The following is a 16,379-nucleotide window of genomic DNA, read 5'->3' on the forward strand; positions in this document are numbered from 1 at the left end:
CTAGTGAACTACTAATTACAGATTTCTGGAGAAAAAGCTCACCTTTGTGGTACTGTGTCCATATATAGACATTTGTGAATCTCTGAATGTCATTAAAAAGTGTTTTGGGTTTATCAAATTTGGGTTAAATAGCCTGACCTTTCGATCTGTAAATCTGTAAAAAAGATAAATTTAAGCAGGATTTAAGAATAAAAATAAAAAAAAATTTAACATCCTGTTCTGGTTTAAATAAAGTCAAAGTACCATTAAAAATAAATTTTATTCATAACCTGCAGACAACAGAAATAGGGCTTTGTTTTATTTCTAAAATGAAATAACAAGTAAATTACATTAGTTTTTATCATGTGAGAAGAAAGTAAACCCCCCACTGGTTGTATTGTGAAAACAGGTTTATCTCAATGTTCTGTACTCTTGTTCAGATCTGTGTTTTGAAGCTTCACAGATCTGTGCTCATTCAGTCCTTTTGACCTCATCCTGTGTTCGATTTTTCTCTGACATGCAACCTCAAGAGTGAGGCTTCACAGAAGGACATGAATTCAATCAGAAACAGTGACAGAAGCATCTTAAAGAGTAAAGAGGGTCCAACACATCCACTCAATATGTGGGATATGAAGCAACAAATGTAGAAACAACTGATAAATTCTTTCCTTCCTTGTTTATGTTTTCAGCAATCCTTTAAGGGAACAAAGGCTTTTCTTCAATTAGACAAACAAATAAGGTTTGTACAAATCCACTGATCCTGTTGTGGTCAACTCAAAATAACTCAAAATGCTTTAAAACTGAGGGAAGGAGTTTTGCCCAAGTTCAAAGAGTAAACCACATTTTAGTGGCAGCGCCCAGTCAGCTGATATTCTGACTCACATATCTGGTTTGACTGCAGTCACACGTGTTTTCATGAGGTCAGCAAGGTTACTTGTAGCTGGAAACTCCCTCACACTTATCTTTTTTTCCTGCTTGCTTTTTCTTTTCTTTTAGTGACAGCCCTTCATCTAGATGTAAAACTCTTACATTTTTAGCAAAGTGATGTGCATTCGTTATATCCAAATAAATGTAGAAAAACACTAAATTTGGCTTCAAATTTTCACGCCTAGTTCAGATTTAGAGCAGTTATTTAAAGTTAGAGCATATATTTAACCTGTTTCTTGGCCACGCTTGTTGCCTGACTGGCTGGTTTCATGGCAGGTCATAAATAAATTACTGCTTCTTTTTGTTTGCACTCCATCTTTACCTCCACCCACATATCCAGGGTTTTATTTGCCTCTGCCTTGCTTCATGTCAGTAGGCTTATATTTTATAAATGTCCTTTTTGTTTTAACCCAGGATGCAGCAAACCTGCACACTGAGAAGGCATCTAAACACATAGGTGTTGCCTTTAAAGAAATGTCTCCTTAAATTATCCAAAGTGCAACATTAGGGTGTAACACCTGTGATCATCATCAGCCATGTGAGAATTGCTGTCCTTTGTATCTTTGGCTGATTTATATGTACATAAGTGCACTTTGAATTATGACTCCATGTCCTGTGCTTTAAAGAAAACAACATTCATATTCAGACATTTTCTTTTGCAATTAAACATTACCATCACAACTTCCACACAGTTGGATTTTATTGGCATTTTTAGTGGCAGACCAACAAAAAGTAGTGCAAGACTGTGAAATGAGATTCAAACCAAAATTATTTTTGAAATAAAAAGCTGAAGACAGAGGTGTCCATTTGAATATAGCTGCTTTTACTTTGATTCCCCTAAAAAATCCAGAGCTACTTGCCTTCAGAAATCTCCTTCATTGTAAAGTAGAGCTCATCTGTGTGTAGCATGAATGTACTTATTCCCTGAGAATCCACCAAAGAACCTAAGCACCACACCAACAGAACTGGAAAAAAACGATATTTTTACATTGTGCAGGGTCTTCAACCATTGTGAAGATACTTTCTATGTATGGCTTTAAATGCAAAGACTGTGTTTAGAGTCAAAGTCTGTACACAAGATTCCAGCAGACTACAAATATCTGCTGCCTAGTTGTGCAAAACAGAGGAAAATTTAATTAAACTGTTCAAATTACAGAGGAATGTTATGGAAACCACCACAAAAGGGGAAATACCACTTCCATTCCACTGTAATTTTAAGTTACAATAAATGCATTCCTCAATGCTCAAGAATTACCGCATTTTGCAGCTCCATGTAAACTACTTAGCTTTAATGCATTGCAAGCTGAATTAGAAGAGGCCAAGCAGTAAACAAAAATAAAGATGTAATACATTTTTTACACATTTTAATTCCTGAGCTGTAACATGGAGAGTTTTTTTATGAGTTACGTTAAACATTTGAATAATTGTTTATACAATCTTTAAGAATTTGCTGCATCTCCCACACATAGAAATAAGAAGTTTAGTGTTAAGTTCCAGCACAGAAGAGAAGTTAAATATTCTAAGAAATTCAAGCTAAATACTTGTCCTGCTGTCACCAGATCCAACGGGAATTTCTACATCTTCAAAACAAATCCAATAAAGAAAAGACACTCTTGCAAGTTAATTGTCTGTGGTTGTTTATTCTAAATGCCTTTGCAGTTTTCACTACATTCCAGCATTAAAATAGAAGTTGCAACATTAAATATTATGTCACACAAGGCAAATAAAGCATCCAATGGGATGAAATAAAAGTACAAGGTTTAAATTCAGTTTCTGATTGTTGTTCTACCATATGGGAGGAGGATCAAACATAGAAAATCTTCACTCACCACATTTTATTAGGATTTCATTTTAATTCTGAGAGTTTTTTGCTTCTCAAAATAATTTAATGGAAATAGGGCTGATTCATTCTGACTAGTGTCAGTGTCTGTAGGCCTTCTGACTCTCCCACACCTTTCCAGCTTTGTCCACCAGTTTTCTGTCAGACTAGTAACCACTAACTAACTTGGTGATATTGTGATCAAGTTTATTTTGGCCCATTTGAGCAAAAGCTTTGACTTCCTGGCTAACGTTTTGAGATGTTGCTTCAATATTTGTACACAATGTTCTTCGCTCATGATGCCATGTTTTTGTGAAGTGCACCAGTCCCTCCTGCAGCAAAACACTCCTTATAAATGACGCTGCCACCCCCGTACTTTATATTTGGGATAAGTTTATCAAGATCAATAATTAATTAATTAATTTTAGTTTCATTAACCCATAGGACAAAATGAAGGTTTTTGTCCCTGAGCATGTTTGCAAATTATAACTTGGCTTTTTATTTCATTTTTGGAATAATGGCTTCTTTCTTTCTGAGTGGCATTACAGCCTGTCCTGGTATTGGACTTGCACAGCGGATATTGCACTCTAGTTCTAATTTAATCTAAATCTGATTATACATTTAGATTGTGCTGGAATAAATTGGATTGATTTTCACCAAATTGGATTCTAAATAATTGGATTTGAATTAGAGCTATTTGTTTTGTAAAGTGGCCCTAGATGACATTTGTTGTGAAGCAGTGCTATACAAATAAACCCAATTTAATCTGTTTTGCTTGGCTTAAACTGAGTCGTCATGCAGTGATTCAAAGGTCAAGCCCTGATGTTCTTTATCGTGTATCGCATCAAAGTATCATGCAGTCTATCCTTATTTGTAAAACCAGTACTGTGAGTCATAGTTTCAACTTTTGAAGTGTCTGCCAGATCACAAGACCTGTTATCACCTCACAATAGAAATAGGTTACACCTTCTGAAATGAGTCAATCAAGGAGTTACAGTCACTCTTCTGAAAGTACGACACTGCCCACACATCACACCAGGGTAATGTGTGGGTATGTGAAGGAAATATGCTGCAGATAATCATAGCCTGAAACACACATTGGTATCGCTGCTAAACATATTGAAACATCAGAAACCCGAGTTCACATAAAGAAATTTTCTAAATTTGTATTACTTAATTGTAAGAGCAAATGTTCAAATCAACAGGTTTTGGCTGCTCAGATAATTAACAAAGGGGCTACCTGTGCATGTGTGGGTTCTACTCCAGCATTCTCCAGCAGTTACGTTGATTGGTCTCTCTAAAATGTGCTGAGATATGAGTGTGCTGTGTGTGGATATTTCTCCTGTCTGTCTCTATGTTCCTCTGCAATGGACTGGCAACTTGTCCAGGGTGTATCCTACCTACCCAATGACCACTAGATAAGTACCTGGATAAGTGTGTTCAGATGATCATTAAAAAGATCTTTTTTGGATAAAATGTCAATAATGCCTTATTAAGAGGCAATAACAAGGAAATGGGTCAACATGGAGCCTCCACTTTCTTATGAATGAACATTATTAAAGAAAGACATGAAGTGTAAAAACGGATACATGCAGTAGGGCAACTATGAACTCAGGGACAAGGAAAGAAAAATTGTGTGTAGTTCCTAGTAACAAACCTTAATAACTTAATTTCAGCTTTATTGAAAACTCGCAGTGCTGTCATCTAACTGGCCAAAATTTGTCTTTTGCCCAATTTATCTCTTGCAGCTTTTACTTCATTCTTTATGTATCTCATTAGACCAGAGGCACTCCCTGTATTTTATTGTCCGTATATGTATGCATGTTCCTTAAGTGTATGAACTTGTAAAAGTGTGGAAAATAAATTGTGCTGGACTCATGAAGCAACTAGTTGTTGGTATCGTGACAATTAGCTTTCTGCCTTTCAACTAGAGCACGCAGTCCTTGGGTGTGACAACATTTTCATTTTCAAGCGCTGACTTTTGAAGCACTGTTTGCGCACGCAGACAAAGCCCTAATTCAGTGAACTGCCCCTGCAAGGTGTACTGATGTCACATGTTACATGCTTATGAATATTAATGATATTGCCAGGGAACCAAATAAACTCTAAATAGTGTATGACAAATTCTTTAAAAAGAGTTGTTAGTAGGGTATACAAAATGATCAAACCTTTCTTTTAATAAATAAACAAACCGTAAAAATGTACATTCACGTTCAAAAAGCATATTATATTTGAATGATGTATAAGCTGACTTCTCAATACTTTATGAAAGACAAAGCAGAGACAACCAGAAACCACTCTGGCTTTAGGCTTTAACTGTCATTATTCATAATTACAGGTTGGTGACCAGTTTGTCCGAACACAATGTAAGAGAAGACACGCACGATATTCCTTCACATTTTGTCAGTCTGTCTCCCTATGCATCCCCTGGCGGAGATACGTTTACGTTTTCAAACTATAATAGATAATTAAAATCTGTCTACATAACTGTATTGAAGTGAAGTATATCAGCAGGATCTATGCATTGTGATGACACCTGTTGAGAATTGGCATTATATAACTTAATTGAAAGAAATTAGGACACCTTACTGCTGCACTCTGAACAGCTTGGAGGTGTCAAACTGGTCTGTAAAAAGGTAACCATAATGATGACAGAAATGCATAACCAACTGACTCTTTTATTTACTGAAATAAAGTAAAAACCAACTTAAAAAGAAAATTTTTTTTTAAATAAAGAAAAAACAGGAAGAGAATAAAACAATTAAAGTCAAAACCTAATATGACTCCTAGATTTCCTCTATTTCTTCTATTAAGTTTAAGAACACATTTAAGAAATTTTCATTAAGAAATAAGTCTGATTAATGAAAGAATGCATCTATCTATCTAGCTAGCTGTATTTCTGTCTGTCCATCGGTCCGTTTGTTGCCATCTAAGACCCACAGTCCCAGCTACACTCTGACTTGCTAATGAGGAGTGAGTCATCATGCAGGGGGGGGCTTCAGCATATAAGGAGGATCAAGATGTGATGGATATGTTGTGATATGGTCATTAGTGGGCTTCTCATCCCCCTGCTCTGACACTCCCCTCTCTGATGGATGACGTAGACCCTCTCCTAATCTCCATTTCTCCACTTTTCCAAATAAACATGAACAAACACACATGCTAATGATGAGGTGGGGGGGGCCTTAACCTGAGACCGAAGCAGTTGTAAATGATACCTCTGGGTGTGTGCGTGAGAGCACGTAGCATGAGAGGGATCGTGCATGCGCGCACTAAGTGCTGCAGAGGAATGATGTCATCCCTGTAATGGCACACTGGCACAGAGCTGTTGAGTGTTATTGTCCCGCAGCACCTCCATTCACAGGCTGTGATCAGCGTCATCAGGGCAGATTATAGCTCCGAGTCACAGCCTGTGGTGGGAAGACAGATCTGTTCACACTGCGCCGTCCTTTTGTAATTGCAGGCACTAAAAAGACAAGCAAACATAAACAGAAACAATTATTAGCTTGGTTTGGCCTTGATGTGTTGACATAAAATACTGCGGTCAATCAGGCTATCCCTTCTCTTTATTTTTGTTTTTCTTGAGCACCATGTGATCAGTGTGGGCACATCATCAGTGAAAACCTGAGAGGGTCTAAAAACTGTCAGGTGGAGGTGAGGAGCAAAGCACTGACAGAAACACCAATGAGAGGAAGAAATAAAAATTGTTCAGGCTTAGCAGAGAGGAGAATAGGAGGTGGCACGATTTCAAAGCGGCCAAATTGTACCTTAACATCCTCTGCAGTGGAAATGTTCCACTCAAATACATAGAATAACATGATGAGATCAGTTACACAAAGATCAAAGTATAGTCACAAAGAAAAGACACAAGGAGAAGGACACCTCTTAACGTGTGGCATCAGCTCTGCTTTTCTCTCATCTCCATTAACCTAAATTGTAATTTCTAACTTGTATTCATACCTGGATTAAAGTAGACCTCACTGTCTTTTTGTTGCTTCTACTACAAAACAGGTTCAAGATAAAGTTATAAATCCTGCTTACTCTGTTGACACTTAAACATGTGACCTTAGCGTCTTGTGTTCCTCAACATGTTGTCAGATCTGAAACCGCCGAAGACAGAGTTGTGAAAAAACTCTACATTTTGGTTATGTCCCCATGTCCTCAAAACTTCAGAATCTGTAAATGTCATCAGTGTACACTTTAACGTGACAAATTATGTTCAAACTATGATTGTCAGACTGCGGCTCATGTGCAATTTAGAATTTAGTAACAGTTTGTAAAATATCGACTCTTTCCCACAGAAGAGTTTGTAAAAGTTGAACTACAAAATGAAATACATAGAGAGGCTAAAGACAGCTCTTTTTTCTTGGAATGAATATCAATTTTGTAACCACACTTATTTACACCTGTCCAGTCATAGAAAGTCCAGGAATCGAACCCGCGACGGCCGCGTCGAGGACTCAAGGCCTCTAAACATGGGTCGCGCTATCCCCTAAGTCACCCCGACATGCTCTCTATGAACTTTTTCCTATTCCAGCATTTTCTATTTCTCAGGATGATAGAGGCTGGGCAAGGACCCACACTTATCATACTATAACAGGTAGAAAAAATAAAAATAAATCTAAATCTTATCAAAAACAAACTCCTCAGTTGAATAAAAGTAATCTCAAATTACAGTAACATCTGAAATCATCATCTAAGGTTTGAGAAATGTGCTTATTGAGGGACTAAATAATCCAGAACCAAAGAATGATGGCTGATCCGCCTGCATACTCGTTATCTGTCCTGCTGAAGCATTGCTGGGGCTTTCCAAATGATTTTTATTCTTCTCCTCCCTGTAACTAATGGTAGTGAATGAAATACCCTCACACATTAGCAGTGCAGCAAAGAGGAGATATTATAAGATACTTTTCATTTCTTAGAACCGATTTGTTTTCATACATTTGGCTAATTGGAAAAAGTGATGCAATCTTGGGTTTAAAATAATAAATCTGCCATCTTTCTTAATTGTATCTTATAAGTAATTTGTGAGCTGGTAATTTCCTCGGCTTGTTTTTGCTCAGTTTTTCTATTTCCTACTTTGAATGCTCTTTACCGTTTCATTTCAGTGCACATTTTTCTCCCGTTTCTCCTCTGTCAGCCTCGCTTTCCTTCAAAAACGACCCCATGCAGAGACACAGAGAGGGATGCTGAGGCGGATGCAGTGAGGGAGATGAGGTGGAAGAATCAGAAGAGCTGCCCTCATCTCCTTTTTTATACAGCAGACCCTTCACTGAAATTATATCTTTGTCTTCCTCATGTACACATATGCACACAAGTATGCATACCTGACCTGTTTTGCTTTCCCATATGAGGGGGCATCATTCTCAGCTTGTGCTCAGTCCTGGTAATGCATAAGCTCACTGACCCTCATCACGTTTCCATCCCCCACCTCCCTCTGGGTCAGGAGTATTAACTCCTGGTGTAGCATGTGGCTGCATTATCTGCATTATCTGAACAAAGTTCAGAAAACGCAGACAGCAACATGCTTCACTCTGCTCTACTGTTGTTTAATAGTAAAGTAAATATTCAACAAATACTCACCATATGAAATGACTGAAAAGTTTGTATCGCATGATAGAAACAAACGTTACATGATTTTAGCACGACTTGCTTCATCTACATCTGCGTCATTTATTGGTATTTTATAGAATAGACCAACACAAGGTGGGGCATAACTGTAAAAATACAAATGTTTTTGTTTGTTTTTTAAATTTAAAAAAATCTATAAGTGTGGTGTGCATCTGTCTTTCGGAGTGTATTCTAGCTTTTTATATCTACCAACTGGCCTTTGACTGAATTGGATTCAGGTCTTCTTTTTGACTGGGTCATTGTAACACATGAACACACATTACTATAAACTATTCTACTTTCCAAGCTGTATGTTTTGGATCAGCATCCAGCTGGAAGGTCAATCATCACCTCAGTCTGAAGTCATTTACAGCATCTAACAAGATTTCTTCAGGGCTTACCTTATATTTAGCTACTTTCATCTTCCCATTAACTTTGAGCCCCTTCACTGTCCCATGTGAAGAAAAGCCTACAGTCCAAAGCTACTCTTATCTTTTTGTGCCGAGGTGGTGCATTCAGGGCATCTTCTCCTTCTCTCTCCTCATGCTTGCTATGTGCTCTTTGTGGCTTCTGGAAAATTTTAAACACTGGGTCTTATTTTTTTTGTTTGTTTTTTTGTCACTGGGTCTTATTTTATGGCTTTCTCCTCGCCACTCTTTCATGAAGTCCAGCTTTGCAGAGTGCAACAGATTCTCCCACCTGAGCTGTTTATCTCTGCAGGTCCTCCAGAGTTACCATGGGTCACTTAGCTGCTTCTCTGATTTATCCTCTCCTTGTCCAGTCTGTTGAGTAACAGGAACGGCCAGGTCTTGGTAGGTTATCAAGTGGGCCATACTTTTTCTTTTTGGTCTTTTCAAAGCATGGAGTATAGTTTTTTAATTTAACCCTACTTTAAACTTCTCCACACTTTTATCCTTGATCAGTCCTCTGTGCTGTTTGGGGTTTATGATATGGTTTGTTTGCTAAAGTTCTCAAACAAACCTCTGAGGCCTCCACAAAATACCTACATTTAGGCTAAGATTGGCAAATTCCTCTGGAAATGTGCTCCATTCAAGAGATATGAATACTTTTAGAAGGTATTGTGATACAACAATTGCTTTTTATGCAAATTATTTAAATTGGTGCTATCGTTACCTCTTATGCTCCCTGATTGCACCTATATCTAGAATTTCAAGGTTACTCTGCCTCACACATCCAAATATCTTCACTGCAGTGGCCTAAATGGAGGGCAGGACACAAAATGACACAAAGAAGGAGAGACAGCAGCATTCCTTTGCGTGTATCTGCAAAGAGGCCCATATGAACGCACCTACAGTATGTGTGCTAAAGTGAATAATGGCCTGTGCTGACAGTGAAACCACCAGGGGAGGCATATACCGAGCATCATTACCCCCTCTCTTCACGGCAACCTTTTGTCATCTGTTCCTCCTGCTTTCTTCTCGTGTTAAGTGATCATGTCAGAGGTGTTAAAGACAAAGAGGAGCTAATCTACCTTAAAGAAAAAGCCTATAGGGAGTCGACTCTCATGTTGAGGATTTCTTAGTACATTGGACATTTATAGAGTTGTATGCTAATGTGGAGCATGATTCCAAACCACAATCTGTCTAGCTACTGGTTTTTTTACATGCTTTTCATGTGTAGCAGTGCAAGTTTGTGTGCCCTTGTGTTTATGTTGTGAATCAGTCATTTCATCTGGGCAGCCTCTTTGTCATCTGCATTTCATATGTGTTTATTAGCTTGGGCAGGTGTTTATGGGTTTGTCTGTGAATCAGTCTTTACACTGGAAATACCATTGCTTGGACTGTGGAAGCTCACAAGGCAAATGTCAAGATAAGCACACGATTTATCTCTAGCTGCAAATGTGGGGGAAAGCTTTTCATTATACGAATGAATGCAGCTGATTCATTACATGCTTAAAGGTTGTTCCCTGATAAAATACCTGAATCTGTGTATGGTAACATGGAAGCATGCAAGATCCAAACAAGACACAGTTGCATCACAATTATTCATAAAAAGAAGAAGAATGTTGCTCTAAAAGAAAGTCATGGCTATTTAACCGGCAGATATCACCAATCAGGAATGGATTGAAATGGAACAAAGCATCAGGGGGAGGGAAGTTGACAGCAAAACAAAAAGATGTAATAATAGTATAGCTCCCCAAATAACTTCAAAATATTATGACAATATTTTGAAGTAATGTAAAAACTTAGTCTGCATTTGTTTTTGTTTTTTACTATTTTATGGTTAAACTAATAATTTTTCATTTGTGGTTTAGCTCAGTTGTCCAAGCAACACCTTCCTGTGTTTTTTCCTGTATTATTTTCCACTAAGAATAGCTTTTCTTGGTTTGGTACACACAGTTTGTCAACACTATAGCATTTCTCCCATACAATCTTACAAAGTTGGAACACAGAGAGAAGGATCTTTGTATATTTATCTTAGTACAATGAAGATAAACTTCCATCTGCCTACTTTATGGGAGTACGTTCTTATTATTCCAATTTTTGCAAAAGACTTAGAGGAACTGGCCAGAAATGTATAACATGAATTAATAATTTAAAGTTTCTAGACACACTGGTCAATTACAAAATGAAGATATGAACTGAAAAATTTGTTTGTGTAGGAATTTTTAGGAGTGTGAAAAAAGGCTATCATTTCGTTAGCTATTCCAATGAATGAATATACTCAAATAGAAAGTGTAATTTTTCCAAATATTTCTGTGTGAGGATATAGTTTTAAGCTTTTTGCTCATATTTACTCCAAAAAGTTGCAGGTGTTGCATTTTAAAATATTCTTATTATCCTTATCTATTAATAAATTTGTGTTGAAATTAGTGAAGAACTGATTCATTCAATAACTTTAAATGACAAACTTCAAGCAGTAATACTCACAAGTTATAATATACAGTTGAAATACACCAAATAAAAAGATATACCTTTATTAGCACTATCTAATGTTATATCAGACCAATTTGTTCTTGCTTAAGATAAACCAAAGTGACTTCTATTTATTTATGCCACAATAATGAGAGAATATATTTGATGTTTTCATATTGGTCTTACTTGGGTAACATCTAAAAATGCCTATCTAACTCCTATTTATTCAAGCCCACAGGATATCTTATGCTAGCATGTTCTGCTTGAAGACAGCAGCTCATCTTTCTCATCGCAAAGGAATCTGCGTTTTTTTAATATACTAACTGAAAAGGAGCAGGATGACAACATTAGTTTTGTAACATGAGTTAGCAGAAAACACGCGTTTAAAAAAAGGTTAGGCAGTGCAATACATTCAAAAGAGCACACATTGTACCCTACAGTCTGTAAAAACCCACAGCAGGCACCAATGTCCTTCACCAGCCTCCATGTGTACTTGAAAAGCCTTTTAAGAGGATGCCAAACACAGACCTTGATGATCACTTTTTAAAGCAAATCATTCTTCACCCATTATTTTTCTCTCCATAATTAATATGGAAAGAAAAATAATGGGGGAGGGAACACACCACTCAGAATGAGTCAGTGAAAGCGTGTTTGTTAACGCTTTATGAGTGATCAGATGGCCTTGGTGAAACATACAGTAAGGACCAGTGTGAGGGAGGAACACTGTAAACCACACAGACAGGTCAGTACTCACGCCCAAACATCTATTCATAGAAACAAAGATGGCCATCAAGGAAAAGCTGAGCCGCCTACTTCCAAATTAGATAATAAAATTACATGAAAATGACTTTGTAAGATTTGTTTGCAAGATTGTAATCTGCAGGGAAACTCTGTTTACTAGTTACTGTTATTAAACACCTTCATTATATGTAACATAATAGCTATAGCATACAGCTCTTTTAATGTGTATATTAAAAAAATATTTCAGAAGAATATTTAAACAAACCCCGTAAAACACCTTAAATAAGCATAAACCTTTAGAGAATGTTAGTGAAGAACCAGCATCAGAAGGAGAAGGAACACAACGACTCGGTCAAGTTGTGGAGAAATCTAAAGCAGGTTTACATTAAATAACAAAGCCCTTATGATTAGAGCATTATTTGGATTTATCTGGTAAATCTGGGGGAGGTGAACAGATCCACGTCTCAGGTTGGAGAATCTGTTGATAGGACAATTATCGGTTGGGCTCTCAACAAATATGGCCGACGTCAAAGTATGGCATGAAAAAAAGCCATTGCTTAAAGAAAGCAATTGAAAGTCCTGTATGGTGTACTGGATAATAGAAAACATCCATTGAAGGAGATTAAAATTCCACCAAAACAACAACCTAGAACATACATCTGAATGAACAAAATGTGCAAACGTTGTATGAAGACTTTGCAAGTAATAGTATAAAGCTGCTGTTGTTGAGGCTACAAGAAGGTCAGCATTAGTCGCTTTTTATTTAGGTTGGCAGCTTGGGTAACAAGTGTCCTCACTCTGAATGGTTAAAAAATAAGGTACCTATAAATATCTCAGAGGAAAAAAAAATACATTCTTTTTAAAGAACTCTAAATGGGAACATGCTTATTTACATTTTTTCCAAAAGTAATTTTACGTCACAGCTGTAAAAACAAAAAAATACTTTTGCTGTATGATCAGCACGAGTGTGTGTTGCTGAGCATGAGTGCGTGGGAGACATATTTTATTTTCCATGCATGCAAAGAGAGATGAGTGATAAGCTGGCAACCGTCTGCCCAGCTCATCTGCTTTATTTGAATGTCTGTGCACGGAGTTGGTTTTCTCATGGTCCAGACAGCGTATCTGGCTTTTCACCCACTTCTGCTTCTCGCTGCAGAGTGTGGAAACACACCTCAGCCTCATGACACAAGTGTGAACTGCCAGGCAGATAAAAATAGATAAATCTGCAAAGGTAGGTATTGCATATAACCAGCATTAATCAAGCAAAATAAAAATAAAATGCCTGCTGTTATGTAAGTTAAGTTTATTAAGCATTTAAAATGCAAAATATGCATTTCTGTTTAGTGTTGAGTTGTTCACAGAGACCACTGCCTTTTAAACAACTCATTCCACTGCAGATTTTGTAAAAAGCTGAATCTGTATTCCTGTGCAGGCAATAGTGCATAAAAAGGTAGAAATTTGATTTATTGTGTCAGGGTCAATCAGCAAAATGAAAGCTGCTGACTTAGCTGTGTTTCTATCCTAGATTAAGCCACTAAAAGACTTACTAATCCCAATTACGGTTTACTTTTCTTTAACATAAAAAGTTCTACTGGATCAGTGCTTCTATGTTTTCTGCAGGTTTTTCTTTGTGTGGGCGTGTGTGGGTGTGTGTGAGAGAATGTGTGTGAGGGGGTGCGTGCGTGTGCGTGCGTGTGTGTATGTGTGTGTGTGTGTGTGTGGTGGTGGTGCATGCTTGGTCAGTCATGACACATGGGCATTTACTCTGAGCCAGGTTCTGGTTCTGCTGGAGGTTTCTTCCTATTAAATGGGAATTTTTATTTCTGGCATCAATTCAACAACTGCTGACTAATAGAAACTTCACTCTGATCATTACATTGGGCAATTTTACAAAACAAAATACTAAAATGTCACAGAAAAAAGGCTCAGATATCAAAAAGAGATAGATTGTATAAAACATAAACTCCATGAGGGATTTATAATATTTTGTAAATAAATAGTCCATCCATTCATCCATTTTCTTACACGCTTGTCCCACTGGGATCCAGAGGGATGCTGGTGCCTATCTCAAGCTGTCAACGTTTGAGAGGCGGGGTAAACTCTGGACAGGACGCTGGTGCAAATAGTGAGTCTGCTAAATCAAATTTGTATTGAAAAGTGAATTTATTTAAGGTCTTTTACACAACTTTACCAGGGATGTGTAGCAATGTGTAAGAAATTGCATTTTAACTGAGTTCTTGAGCAAATACTGAATATATTTTATATTTTAAACAGAAAAATAAGTGTTTGTGTGATTCATATCAGATGCAGAATTGGCTTTCCAATATTCTCTCCCACAGATAACGGTAATAATAGTAAAAATCAACTATAAAATTGGTATCAGTAAATTAGAGTAGAGGTTATGTCTTACAGTTAAAAAAAGATAGAACTTGTGAAATGCAATGCACATTCCTAACGCTCATGGTATAAAGTGCATTCAGGTGGCATTTTAAGGTGAAAAGGCTAAAGGAAAGAAGTTAAAGACAGATGTAAGTCCTTTGGGGGTCGAACAGAGTCTGAATATCAATGTGAAGAGTGAGGGAGCCCAGAAAAGATGTGTTCTTGGTCAGTCTGAGCTAAGACACAACACCTTCTTACACATCAAACTAGTCACTCCTCTGACAGAGCATCTCTGACGTCAGTGATGTGGGAGTGCTACGAATTCATTTGAATGGGGCTGTGTTGCTTCGTCTTTACTTTTGCTCTCCTTCGTCTCGCCCCACAGGTTATTTCAAACATAAACACCATCACTATCGCAGACTTCACTGCTTAACATGTTGGTGCCAACTGTCCTGGCAGTGCCTTTTCCCCTCCCTTAGTGACAATGAAATCACAGAGAACATCTTCATCCTCCCATTGGCTGCTGAGCTCCACGGTGATGCCCTGTGATTGGGCTTGGCCAGCGTGCACTCTGGGCCAATCACACTCACTGTATCCAAGAGACTGAAGCATGTAAGGCTATTTAAATCCAACCAGAGACTCGCAAGATTGTTCAGATGTATATTTCAGAGTATAAAAAATAAAAAGCCAGGGGGCTGAAAGCTTTACAAGTGGATAAATGTGAAAATCCAGACAGACCTGATTGGTTTTCAAAGAGGTCAGCCCATCGAGATGGCGTTGAGGAGACACAGAATGCAACACAAGTTAGGCGTATGAACTTCGGCATCCTGTGCTCTCCATAATTCTGAGTTTATCTTTGACTTTTGACCATTTTGCATCGATAATTCATCTGAAGTAAACGAAGCTTGAAGAGTGTGAGGACAGCTTGGAGAAACTACAGCCAGCTGTCTGTATTTAATGGTGCAAACGGAAACAGGACTGCTGCATCGAAGAATAACTTGCGACTGGACCACAACTGCAGATTTAAAAACTAGAGTGTAAATCTGCGACCATTTTGGGACGTATCCCTTATTTCAATTGTCATCGTGTGAGTAAATCCAAAATGGTGGACGAATGAAAATGATGATTCCTGTTAAGTAAACTCTCTCTACTTCAAAGAACTGAATATTTATTTGTTTATGTATACATTTTGTAATAATAACCAGCAGATGTCAGAACTAGACAAAAGCTTTTTTCTGCAATTTCTTTCAGATCGACCACAAATTTTGCAGTTTGGACCAGTTCATTGATAGATCAAGACTTCTGTCTGCGGGATTAAAATACGTAATCTCTGTGTTAACATATAGGGGAAGGGGGAAAAAAACAAAATTACCCAAACTAGAGAGAATAGAAGAGCTCTATGTTTATTTTTTTTTTTTGACAAACAACAGAGAATATTACTCAGTTTCTGACAAAAACTTCTAAATAAAATGCTGTAACTTATAGCATCACTATAAAGTTTGTTGTCCTGAATAAAGCATAACCTACATGACTTATTTGATAAACTTATGTGGCTGAATATTTGTATGTGCATTGATAATTATTGAGATTACAAATGTGTATCTGCACAGAATATGTTACACTTCGAGGTTTCCCATATGAATTTCTGTTGTTTTTTTGTCACTTATAAATGTTTCAAATTATCTATCTAATTTGTAAAAGTTAGCTACTTTTCAGATGTGTCTGCTTTTCCACACCAGAGTCAACTAATCAGATCATTAGCAGGAATCTGGATAACTTGAATGCCAACTGAGGAGGCAATTTTGCTATTTAATTTAGGTCTATTGGACAAGATAACTTCTAAGAGCTGAAGAAACTGACCCCTGAGGACTGCATTTGAAATTCTTTAGATCAGAGCAAAATGTGCTGCTTTATGAGACTTGTTGTCTACTTCATGTTTTCAGACTATTTCTACTTAAAGGGTTTCTTAGTCATAGATACTGCAATAATCAGGCCAATAAGGACAAATTAAATTGAGTAAGTCGTTATTTGAACTTGAGTTATTTTTG

The sequence above is a fragment of the Gambusia affinis genome, linkage group LG22 (genome assembly GCF_019740435.1).
Source record: "Gambusia affinis linkage group LG22, SWU_Gaff_1.0, whole genome shotgun sequence".
Classification (NCBI taxonomy): domain Eukaryota; kingdom Metazoa; phylum Chordata; class Actinopteri; order Cyprinodontiformes; family Poeciliidae; genus Gambusia; species Gambusia affinis.